At 54.7% G+C, this 13,053-nt stretch overlaps 1 protein-coding gene across 4 annotated transcripts in view; it reads right to left on the bottom strand.

Moving 5' to 3' along the window:
• The window catches only part of SYT7 (synaptotagmin 7), a 177,049-nt gene that overhangs the window by 120,460 nt on the left and 43,536 nt on the right, over window positions 1-13,053 (bottom strand). The window lies entirely within an intron of this gene.

A 13,053-nucleotide genomic window follows, 5' to 3' on the forward strand; every position in this document is an offset into this window, starting at 1 on the left:
TGGAGGGGGAGAGCTGGAAGAGCGCAGTAATCGCTAATAGAAAAGCGGGGCTGAGATTTGACGCAGGCAAGGGAGGTCAGTGCGGCGCAAGCCAAAAGAGCAGGCGTTTGCTGGTGCTTCTGGCTGGAATGACTGGGTGCTTTTTATGGCCGCAGACAATCCCACAAGTCAGGTGCAGGGCCTAATGGAAATCAAAACCCACCACAAAGCCAACCGCGCCCTGGGATAAAGGAGGGTGCGGAGTACGGTACGCAGCCATGTGTTCCCCTCGCCCGCCGGTGTGTAGGGTGTGTGCGCAGCATTGACAAGTAGAAGATGTAATCGTCTGTAGGGGTGAGGGATAAGCTGTAGGGGAGGATAGGGAGGCAGGGCAGTGAAAAGAAACAAAGAATTTATTAAGCATGTCGCTGCCCTGGCGACATGGCTTGGGTTGGAGATGCAGCTGGACAGAGGTTTTGTTTCAAAGCAGCGGCGGGACACGCTGGACCCCCCGCGCACCAGGTAGGCTATTGGGCTCTTTAGGAGAGTGACGCACCAGGTCTGTGCACCTCCTAGCCATCTTACTCACCAGCACGTGCCAGGGAAAGAGCAAAAAGGGAAAACGCCTCGATTGCATCAGTAATAACGAGTCTGTGTAAAACACACTTAGCAACTGTTGCCTAGAAGGGAATTGGGAGCAGCCCTTAATTTCAAACATTTATAACCTGAAACCAGATAAGCTGCTGAGAGGGATGTTCAGCAAACTCAACCTGCCAGCACAGCCAATGAGAACAGCCCCCAAGGGGCTCGGGAAGAAAGCGGCCTCTCTCCATGGTGCTGATCTGAGGCTATGTCCCTCTGGGGCACCGTACAATGGAGCTGAGCTCAGGACCAAGGGGGAGCCAGCAGGGGCCGAGCTCCAGCCCCTGCTCGGACTCAGAGCACACGTGGAGCATGCATGAGGCTGGCTGCTGAGCGGGAGTGATTTCGGCGCGGGATGCCGAAGCGGAGGATTAAGCGAGTTGAGTGATTCCATTCACCGCGGCACTGGGCATAGCAACGTGCTGCTCATTTGATTAATAGATCATAGAGTCCAAAGCCAGAAGGGGCCATTGTGACCATCTAGTCGGACCTCCTGTACAGCACAGGTGAGAGACCTGCCCCCACATCATTCCTAGAGCAGAGCTGTTGGATAAACATCCAGTCTTGACTGAAACATTGCCAGTGATGGAGAATCCACTCGATCCTTGGGCAACTGTTCCAATGGTTAATTACCCTCATCCTATTTCCAGTCTGAATTTGTCATTGTCCCTGCCCGGCTTCCCGAGCGCTGTGCAGAGGTTGAATCCGCACTCGTGTCAGGAAATTCAACCCCTCAGTGGCCTCCTTCCACTACATGATTGCAGGATGTATGTCAGCTAATACAGAGAGGAAAATCCCTACGGTAGCACCTAGAGGTACCCTCTGAGATCAGGACCCCAGAGTGAGAGACAGTCCCTGCCCCAAAGAGCTCACAATCCAGAGTGGGAAACAGAGGCAAAGGGACTTACCTCAGGTCAAAGGAAGAGGTGGGAACAGAACCCAGCTCTCTTGGGTCTCATTCCAGTGCGCTAACCACTAGACCATGGGGCAGCTGCACCAGAGAGCAGAGCATGGTCCAGCTGATATACCTAGCCCCACTGGGAAGCAGCGCAGAATCCAAGACAGCAGGTCCCATCCATAGAATTGTACTGCATGGTTGGGAACTCCCTACCCCACTAATCCCTCCTTCAGACACCCTCTCCCAGGTAGCCTGATAGAGTTCATCCATGAATCAGAGAAGTAGTTATATCTGTATTAAGGGTAGTGCCTAGATGCCTCAGTGGAGATAAGGCTCCCATTGTGCTTGGTGCTGTATAAACACATAGTGAGGGACAGTCCTTGCCCTAAGGCAGATCAGGGTCCTATTGCACCGAGCGCTGCACAGACACAGAGTGAGACAGGCCCTGCTCCGGCTGAGATCAGGGCCCCGTTGTGCCAGGCGCTGCCCAGATACACAGGGAGAGACAGGCCCTGCCCCGGCTGAGATCAGGGCCCCGTTGTGCCAGGCACTGCCCAGACGCACAGGGAGAGACAGGCCCTGCTCCGGCTGAGATCAGGGCCCCGTTGTGCTGAGCGCTGCCCAGACACATGGCGAGAGACAGGCCCTGCCCCAGCTGAGATCAGGGCCCCATTGTGCCAGGCGCTGCCCAGACACACAGGGAGAGACAGGCCCTGCCCCGGCTGAGATCGGGGCCCTGTTGTGCCAAGCGCTTCCCAGACACATGGCGAGAGACAGGCCCTGCCCCAGCTGAGATCAGGGCCCTGTTGTGCCGAGCGCTGCCCAGACACATGGCAAGAGACAGGCCCTGCCCCAGCTGAGGTCAGGGCCCTGTTGTGCCAGGCGCTGCCCAGACACACAGGGAGAGACAGGCCCTGCCCCAGTTGTGCTGGGGGCTGCACAGACGCACAGTGAATGACAGCCCTTTCCTTTCAGCTTTTACCATCTCAATAGACAAGACACAGGGTGTGTGGGAGGAAGGATTATCATCCCCATGGAGTAGATGGGGAAATGAGGCCTTGTCGACATGGGAAAGTTGCACTTTAAAGTGATTTGTAACCAGGTCCAGGTAGGCTGGTGGAGATGCTTTATTTCAGTTTATCCCCAGTTGACTTTATCTAAAGTGAATAGAGCCACTTGAACTGGACTCAGCACAGCCACACCGGGATCTGCGTTGGTTTCACTAAATGGGAATCTGAGCCCAGACTGCCTCCATTGCAGCCCAGGGCTCAAGCAGGAGCTCGTCCTGCCTCTCAGTTGTGATTTATGCAACCAGAAGATTTTGACAAATTCAAACCATTACCCCCACCCCCCGCCTCTCAAAGCAACTTGCCTGACTCCATATTCAATCTGTTCTCTGGCCACCCACTGAATTTTGTGGCTGGTTTGTATTGTCTGATCTTTCTTTGTCTACTTCGATTGACAGCTCCTTGGAGCAGGGACCATGTGACCGTGTCATTCTGGGCACCCTTGAAGCTAAACAAATACATCAAATAACAGCAATAGAACGCAGTTTCTATAGCATCTGTCCTTCCCCCTTCCACAGGGCTCAGCCTGCCATACAAATACAGTACAATAAATCCAGCCCCAAGCACAAAACAAAAGGAGAATGGATCCAAGGCGAAGAGTGGCCATTGTGTAAGAGGGAGATGAGTAATACAGTCACCAGTCCATTTAAAAAGGAAGAATATTTGTGTGCCACATTTCTCAGCTCAGGGTTAATCAGAGACACAGGGCTGGAAGGGACCTGAAGACAATTGTGGAATGATGGGCTGAATGACCCTGCGGCACGAAAGAGGAAGTAAGGTTGCTCTGGGAAACTAGTGTGGGATTCTGCTCTGAAACGTGACTGTCAGCAGGGTGCCTTTGTACTCTGCAGATGCGCACCCTGTCTGGATTCAGGGTCAGGGCTGATAATACGTCCTTACTGCTTTGCTAGCCCAGTCGAGCCCACGCAGCCAAGGGAGAGGGAGCTGGAGTCTATTATGCCTTGTGCAACAGCAGCAGAACTGATAACGAAGGCCCCGATTCTGCAGTGAGCTTGGCAGGGATGGATCCTGCAGCTGCACGGAGACCCACCGAGTTCAAAGGGGCACCACTTGGGTGCAGGGCTCTGTCTGCGTGGAGCTCACTGCAGGACCAGCCTAGTTCCCAGTCACTTACCCCTGGGTAAGACCCTCGATGACAATGCACTGATGATAACTAAGTGCACTGGAGCTAGAAACCACTGAGACACAGGGAGCACGTGAGTCACTTTTCAGCTCAGAACCAGAACCTAGCTAATCCCAGCCTCACCATATGCCACGCCCTCTGGGAACCGAATCCTGCCCTTACTCACACCCACGTGAGTCAGGTGGTGTCCCACGGACTTCAGCGGAGTGACTCCTCGTTTACACCAGTGTAAGGGAGGGCAGAATTTTCGCCTGGGCACGTCTTTTTACTGACACAAAGGAGCTTTCGCTACCTGACCCACAGCCCACTAACAGCACTGGTGAGACTCCCATTGAGTGCAGTCGGTGCTAGATTAGTCCCTTTGGCGCCGAACCTGCAAACCTTTCTGCACATGCCATGGAAATCGTCCCATTGTCTTCATGCTAAACGCGTGGGACCGAGGGCTTCAGCTTGCAGTCCGCAGGGTCACAAAACAGCAAACTGCAATCTGTTTTGCATTTGCCCAGCATCAAAGCATCAGGCGTTTGGTCTGTGAAGTTCTGACTGCAGAGTCCTTCCGACTGATGTTAAAAACACAAAGACGCTCAGATGCCGGGCTGAGCTCTGCAGGGCTGGCAGGCAGAAAAAAATCATCTTTTGACTCATCAATCGAGCGCGCTCGATGCAGAATCCCCCAGAGATTAAAAAATACAAAGGACTGAATGTCATTTCAAGAAAGCCAACAGGCTAGATCCTTAGCCAGGGGAGATCAGCACTGAAGCCACGGGCTATTTACGCCAGCCAGCGATCTGGCCTCAATTTCCTCCCTTGAACTCCAACATCCCTCCGTCTTGTGCAATGGCAATCACAGCTTTGTTCAATGCAACGTCACTTGCTTGTATCAATTCGACCCGCTTTATATTTCAAGAGGAAGAGAGGGAGGAAAGATCCTGCATCTCGAGCAATAGCCTGACCCCAACATGAAAAGAGACCTCCGGGGACTGGATTGTCCCCTCCTTAAAAAGTCAGGCTGGGTATTTCTTCCCACTTTTCCACACAAAACATAGTAATGTCACCTCTGGGTTGAGAAGGAAGAGGAGCGAAGTCAGGCTGGAGAAGTAAAGGGTTTGGAAAGTTGTCAGTTTGCTTCTGAGCCTTTCTCCGTAGCAACGTGCTAGATCAGCCAACAGCCATAACAAACTAATCATAAACAAACACTACAAACCCAACTCAGCTAAGGAACGAAGGGGACATTGAGCCCTGTGCATGGGGGTTTAAGCAGGCTTTAAGTGATGTCTAGCCCTTGCATGGGCCAGTTTCACCCTAAGTGCATTCTGGCAAGAGAAAAAAATAAATAAAAGGCAAGATCTGTTCACTGCAGAAAGGGATCCAAGCAGCAAAGCTCAAATGAAGGATTGTCTCTGCTTAGGAAGAAGCTGTTCCAAGAAGAAATCAAGCCAAAATCCTTTGCATCCAAAATCTCATGGGCTACCCACCAAAGAGAAGGAGTCTTGGCTTTTTCTATTAGTCAACTGCCTTCCCTGAGGTTTTCGGTGACATGCTGCCATAGGTCACTCCTAGGTCCCCAAACACACCACGCTGATCGCTCCCAGCCTGCTAAGATCAGGCAGGCGCAGCACTGTGCTTTCAGGCAAGCAGTTATTGGCTCTTCTCTTGCATCAGGCACCACTGGTCTGCGGGGTTGCCGAGCGAGAGCCTTACCCTCCGTGCCACCGCACCACAAGATCAGACAAGAGAACCATCGTTAATACCCCACCAACAGAGGCTACTCCTGCCTTCTCAGCGGGATCAGGTGACTAGCAGCAGACTGCTGATTGGACACCATTTAGAATAAAGCTTCCAGTTCCTGCCTCACCCCTTGTCTGAACAACTAGTCTTTTAGGCCTGTCGCTGCCCAGACCCACTGAGAACAAGCTCTTGCTACCCAAGCCAGTCTTCCGACTTCCCCAGACCCCGTCCTGCCAAGCCTGTCCCTGCCTGCTACCTACACTGACCCTGCACCTTGCCTATCCACCTATTGCCATCCTCTGGCGGACTGAGATCCCTGCAGCTGAACTTGTCTACACCCTGGACTATGAAAGCTGGCTTGCCCTTCAGACAACTACCCCTCCCTGATCTCCTGACAAAGCCCAGCTGCTCCCTGAGCATGCGCATCGACAATGCCCACCATCTCCCTGACCTCAGCCCTGGTCTCAAACCCTATGGACCTGATTGCTCCTAGCAGGCCGTGACAACCTGGGACTTTCTGTGAGTCCTGCGATTGATTCATGCCAAGATCTTCGATATAACTATGTGTGTTACAGGGCACCCGGAGGCTCCCAACCGAGAGCAGGGTCCCATTGTGCCAGGCGCTGTTGCCCCAAAGTGTTTACAATCTAATGAAACAAGCATTATCCCTGTTTTACACCTGGGGAACTGAGGTCCAGAGAGATGAAGCAACGTTCCCAGGGTGACCCAGATAATCAGTGGCAGAGCAGGGCATTAACTCAGATCTCCTGACTCCCAGTGCAGTGCCTTCCCTACAAGCCATACCATAAACTTTCATGTGGCACCACTGTTGTGGAGGTGACACATTAAGGAGGGTTACTGGTTGCAGTAAAAGGGCGCTGGAGAGCAGCTTGCTTGGGAGTCAAAGGTTCAAGCTCCTCAGCATGGATACAGATTGGCAATGCGATTCCTTTTCCGAGCCTTAAAGTCTGCCACAGACAAGTCACCCATGTCTCCTGGTTATCCCATGAGACCGGAGTAGCCTGGCAAGTCCCACATGCCTGTGGCAAGGAGTTAACAGGGCTGTGGGGTGGAATTTTGCAGCTGACTTTTTTGTGCTGCTCCCAGTTCAAGCGAGCTCATGAATCACAGTGAGCTGGACTGATGTCATGGGACAGCGCAGCTGGGTCTGACCCTACATGTGTGGTTCGAGGGAGTGGAGTGCTCCCTTTCCCTGGAGAGTTCCCAAATCAAAGGACAAACCAACCAACCACGGAGTTAATTGGGAATCCAGCTCATGATTTTTCTAGCAGTCTCATATTTGGGCTGCCTGCATCTGCCTCCTCCAGTGACAGGGTAGGTCCTAGGGGTCCCAAACAAAATCAGAGCCCTTCTGCACTAGGTGGTGTACAGACACAAAGTGAGCATCCGATCTCAACAGACAAGAGAGACAAAGGGTGGGGCTGCAGGGAAAGGTCATAACCCCCCTTTCACAGGCAGGATCAGAGGCACACATGGATTCAAGCTAAACCACGAGCCCTGCAGTGACCACTTTCTCCCTTTGGTGGGCTTCCGGCAGCGCTGAGCCTGCCTAGGGGCACTAGTGGGGCAGAACAGCCACCACAGGACAGCTACTCTCCTTCCCACTCAGGTGGGCGGAGAGGGGAGGGGAGGGGAGTGGGTAGAGCCACCCCCACCCAACCCAACCCACTAACCAGGGCAGAGAGAAATCAGCTGAGGCAGCAGAGGGTCTAGCACACATCCACGTTGGAGCAAGGGTTACAAGGTCCAGACCGTGTCTCAGAGTCTGTTGGAGTCTTGCCTTGCCCCTTCATTGGGCTAAACAGCCCGGTTACAGGCCAGCCCTCGGGGAGCGGCCCCAGGTTTCTGGACTCAGCATTGGCCACACTGTTACCCTAAGGGCTGGCTAGTAGGTGTGTGCCTGGGTCAGTCTGTTTTCCTGCCAGTTTTGCAAGGCTGGACTAGAATTGCGACCTCAAACGCAACCTCAGCAGCTGTTCAGAGCGTCGCACTTGGGCTAGCGCTTAACACAGCAAGAGGGACAGCAAATGTGCATTATGAAAATGCTCAGGACTCAATTTGAAAACCAAATGTCTTCATGCGAGGAGGCAAAGCACGTCCCAGATGACAGCCACGCCGCACTTGACGTCTGAAATCCAAACCGCCTGAGCACAGAAAAGATTCCGGGCGATTATTTGGAAGGGTTGAGAAGGGCTCGTTTTCTGCACGCAGCTAACTCAGAGCTGTCTGAACAGATTTCCTTGAAATCTGCCAGAATCACTGATCTCCAGGCTCAGACCAAGTACGACACGTTTCAGCTACAAGGTAATTTGAGGAGAACCTTATAAAACCCTGATCCACAGACCCTTGCTCACGCAAGTAATCCTTGCTCGCTCATGGAGCCAACACTGAAGTCAATGGGTCTTCTTGTAATAGCTGCTAGTCTGAGCTAGATTTGCAGGACCAGGCTTCAGAAATGGACCGTACGCTGGTCCAGCGCCTAGGACAGTGGGGCCCCAGATGGCTAAGATCTTCAGTCAGTACCTCACTGTAAATAATACCACCACCAGGAGAGGTCCCCTGTGCACGCAGCCAGCAGCAGCCCACTCCATACACAACCCAGCCAGTGGTGGGGATTAACTTGGTCTCTTCAGCAATGAAAACATGTGCCCCTATCACTTGAGCTAAGGGCTCCTTTAGCTGCGGGTGAATGGAACCTGCACTCAGCCCTGCAGCCACTGGCCTCGCACTATGCCCAGGTGGCATGGGCCAGGCATGCTGAACAGCTGCGGCTCTTGTCCAGGACTTGGCCTTCCACGGCTGCCCAGCTGCGCTTGTGAATGGGCTTGGGGAGGCCCCAGTGAATGGGGGTGGTGGGCTGGGGCTTGCGCTTCCCGCGGTGCTGGGATAGGGGAGCCCCAGTGGTGCTAGCCCCCCACAGGGCCGCCAGGAGTCTCTGAGCTGGGATTGCCTCTAGGGAGCAGGGGCTCAGGTGCCCCCACTCTGGGGATTAGAGGAACGGGGCCAGGTAAATCCAAGGTATCCAGCCCCTCTTGAAGAGCAGACCCCCCTGCCAACTCAACATCTAGTCACTTACAAAGCAGGAGTTTAGATCCTGCAGCCCCCCTAGCTTCCCACACACCCCTGCAACCCCCACATGTGCCCCTGCAGCTGCTTACATGCCCCTACAGCCCCCCCACACTCCTGCAGCCCTCACCATGCCCCTGCAGACCCCCCACACCCCTGCACTCCCCCAGCCCCCCACACGCTCCTGGAGTTCCCCATGCCTCTGCAGCCCAAACTGAAACTTTAACAAATTGTGACCACAACTTTTGCACCAAAACATCACAACTTTCTTACAGCCTTCCGGAGAGCCACTCAGGGCCTGACGTCAGCACAAAGGCTCCTACTGACCCCAGGGAGCAGGATAACTCCCCCATGGGTTACCAAGCTGGCCAGCGCTGCACGCCTGCACTCCCCCAAACCCTGTGGGCCATCCAGCTCCATTCTCCTCCTCCCACCCCGGCCCCAGTTCACAAACCCTAGGCTACCAACTCCCCAGCAGGGGAACCGATCTGGGACAAGAGGCAGGAGTGACATGAAGCCCACCTCCTTGCCCCTCCCTGCTTCCCCCCGGTTACCCTCACCCGTCCAAACCCAACTCCCTGCCTCACTTCGACTGCAAGCTCTTCTGGGCAGGGACCGCCCCAAATTACTTGTCCATAGAGCGCCCCAGCACTGTGGCCACGGTTAAATAACATCACTGCCCAGGAGAGCTCTCCATGGTTCTGAGGGCTGTTCAGACTGCGTGGCTCAGCGGGGGCCTGATCCTAAGCTCATTGAAGTCAAAGGGAGTCTCTCCATTGACTTTAATGATGGCTCAAGGCCTTGGCCCTGGTCATGGTGCTGAAATAGATGAAGTCCAGTCCCTTGATGGTTGGAGGGACAGTCACTGGCCAGTGGGGGAAGGACAGCGCCTGGCATTTCCGTTCCACACCGTAGACCTTTCCAGCTCTGATTAGTAATTTACAAGGGAGTGATCCTTATGCCCATTTTATGAAGAGGGAAACTGAGGCACACAGAGGCAAAGCAGGTCAGCAGTGGATATGCCTCAGCTGATGGAATTATCCCCTACCCCTCAGCACGAAGAGTGAGCCAATCTAGCTGCTCGTCAGCTGCGTACAGAGCAACGCTGGCCTCACAGACAAGGCACTGGGGATCAGAAGCTGTGGGTTCAGGTCTTCGCAAGTCACTTCATGTCTCTGTTCTCCATCTGTAAACGGGATAATTATATTTCCTTTGGCCCTATTTAGACTATAAGTCTCAGATCCTCAAAGGTTTCTACTGCCTAACTCCCTGTGAGGATTTGGGCCTGAATTCTTGGGAGCAGGGACTGAGTCTCAGTGTGTGTCCATACAGCGCCTAGCACAATGGGACGTGATCTCAGGTGAGGTGCCTCCAGCTCTTCCCTTTGAGCGAGGGGCCACTCATTCCCCTAGGCTGGGGACTGGAGAACTTGGAGCAGCAGCACCCATGTATTCCCAGCCTGGCGGAAGTCAGCCAGGGTAGCGATGCACGCATTGCCCGGGCAGTGAGAGCACCGACACTGGTTTCCTGATGAATGGGCAAAACAGAACCCAGGTGAGGTAAGGCTGGGTGAGGGCAAGATGGCTCCATAACACTTTACAGGTGATGCTCAGGCAACTGACCCCAGAGGCGAAAGCACCATGACTTACATCCTAAGTGCTAAGTTACGACGCAAAGCAGCAAATTAATTCCTCTCCCGCCCCCCTCCTCAGCTAGCTGCAGCCTACAGCACAGAAAGCATGGCTGGGACAGGGCCGCCATGCTGAGGACACAGATTGGAACGAAGAGCTGTAGCACCCCTGAAATCAAGCTGTCAGGCAGGAAGAGTTATGTCAAGCCGTTTCGGAAAGCAGATCCTTCACTCGTCGGTGATGTGTTTAACAGTTCGGGCAGGGGGGATTAGCTTGGCATGATGGAACAGATTATTGCTGTTCTCGGCTTGTTAATTTCATGGCTCTTATACCCTAGTGACTAAGGAAGGGAATGCGTTCATCTCTCTCTCTCTCTCCCTCTCACACATACACACACCCCCCTTAATGTCCCCCTGACATTAACTCCCTCTCCCTTCCCACATTCATTCATGCTAACACAAGGCCCACACCCAATCACTCACACACACACACTGGGAAACACAAAGGTTCCCCCTACACCACATATTTCATATCAGTCTCTGAAGCCCCTGCCTTCGGCACAATGCAGATGGCCGTGCTGAGAAGGGGCACATGGGCCCGGCCCCGCATGCTGGAGGGAGAAGATACATGGCAGGTACATGGGGATTGTTACTGGGGTGAGCAGAATCATGTTTCCCCGTGAGCAGTGTCCCCGGGGGGGGCACAGTAGGCTTGCTCCTGGACAGTATGGGGGGCACGTATGGTGACACCCCTGCAGCTCAGTGTCACGTTGATGTGTGCTAAGTTCCCCACCCCACAGCTGGGCTCCTGCTCTCCCTGCCCAAGGAACCTGCTTCTGATCTCCCCCCAGCAGTGGTGTGTCACATCCCTTATCAGCCCGATTCGTTCCTGACTGAGAACGGAAGGGTACTTCGCCTGCTTCTGATCCCGCAGCCCAGTGCTGCCAGGGAGATGGGCTGACCCTGCACTTGTTACCTCGGGGCCTCGAGCCTCAGCGCGTGTGACAGGGAAGGGGAGCTGCAGCTGGAGTCCCCTCCCAGCTAGTCCTGGGATGATGGCGGCCTACTCTGGGCAGGGCCCTCTCCCCCGCAGGCTGCTTGGCGTTTCCCTAGCATTTACCATTAGCATCAGGAGTGTGTGCCTCCCCCTCCCACCCCGCAGGAGCAGCAGGCTGCTCGCTGGCCCTGCTAATTGGTCCCAGCCCATCTCCCCTCTACACCCTTGCCCCCGACCACACTGGCAACTCCAGATGGGGTTAAGGAGGCTGCGGCAGGATGCTCGTTAGCAGAGAAATGAAATCAGGCACGAAGAACACAAAGGTTCTAAAGCAAGGACCTTGCCAAGGGCTGCCCAGGACTGCGATGGGGCCAAGGGGTCATCAGAGCCAAGGGTGGGGGGAGGTCACTGTCTGCGATGGAGGGGGAGGGGACCTGGGTTCTGTCCACCCCAATGCAGGACCCACTCTTTCCAGAGCTGCATTCCCATGGGAGCAGGATCGGGCCAACCTCTTTCTGCACATGAAGACTCTGCCCGATCCAGGCAGGACACCACTCCCAGGGAGCAATACAGGAAGGGAAGATTGAGAGCCCTGGCTTAAGCATTCCATTGGTGGACTTTAACCTCTCACTAACATCCCTGCTTAGCACTTTACAGGCGTCAGCCAAGGCAAGCCAGGTGGTGAGTACGAAGCAGGCTGGTGTTGTCGCCCTCAGGCGGGTGCAATTAGAGTTGCTCAACTTCGTGTCATAGACTCTAGATGGCTGTCATCCAACAGGGATTCTCCTCCAACTTGTGTGGTTAAGAGCTGGAGGGGCAGGGTTCTCCCTGCACGGTGCTCTCAGTGGGTTTGGTACGTGCTGCAGTGACCACTGTAAAGCCTGTGGTGGCTATGGGCTTGCTAAAGCATTACCACCCCCTTTCCCAGATTGGGAAACTGAGGCACTGAGTGAGGCAGTGGCTCAGGCCCAAGGCCACACGGAGATAGTGGCAGGGGCAGGGAATGGAATCCAGGAGTGCCTTCTCCCTGTGCTGTAGTCCAGCCGCTAACTCCCACCTCCCTTGGACAGCTGAGGGCCCTCAGACCACACCCTCACCCCCAGGGGAAGATTGTTTGTCAGGGCAAGCCAACAGAGTAGCCCAGTTTCAGGCATTTCTCTGACCCTCATTACCCTGGTCACTTAGCGCCTCCCGGACAGTAAGGCCACGTCGGTGGGGTAGGGCAGGGCTAGTACCCCCACTGAGGAACAGAGCAGTGCAGCAGCTTGCACACGGAGTGTGTGGCTGAGCTGGGAATTGAATCGAGGTTTCCCAAATGCCAGCCAACTGCCTTATCCACTAGGCCATCCTGCCACCTAACCCTTGGGCCCCAATCTGGGCACATCTTGACCCCAGGTTGAGGCCAGCAGCTCTGCCCAGAGCCCAGCCCCATTCAGCGCTGTCCTACTTTCACATGTTCATCGCACTCAACAGAGGCGAAGTTTCAGCTGCAGTTTTCAAGCTGGTTCTAAATGAATTTTTCCAGGCAATTAGCACTTGTTAATTAGCCAGGGAGGCTGCCGGTGCCCAGCCCACGGGGCTGACCCCCAGTGCAACCCGGGAGAGATGCCCTGGTCCGTGTTCCCTTGGGGATGGGGGGGGGGGAGAAGCTGTGTAGCAAAGGGAGAAAGGAGCAGCAGCACTGAAAGGCAGAATAAAAGCACATGGAGAAGAGGAGGGGACAGAGGACAAGGGAGCCCGTGGGGCAGGCAGCAGCCAGCAGGCCTTGGGGGAACAGAATAGATCCCAGGGGGAGGCTGAGAAGTGACAGAGGCCGGCTCAGTCCTGCCTGGCACAGGTCAGGGGAAGGATGAAGGGACACACTGGAGATAGATGGGCAGA

This window comes from Malaclemys terrapin, chromosome 4, assembly GCF_027887155.1.
Source record: "Malaclemys terrapin pileata isolate rMalTer1 chromosome 4, rMalTer1.hap1, whole genome shotgun sequence".
In the NCBI taxonomy this organism is placed as follows: Eukaryota; Metazoa; Chordata; order Testudines; family Emydidae; genus Malaclemys; species Malaclemys terrapin.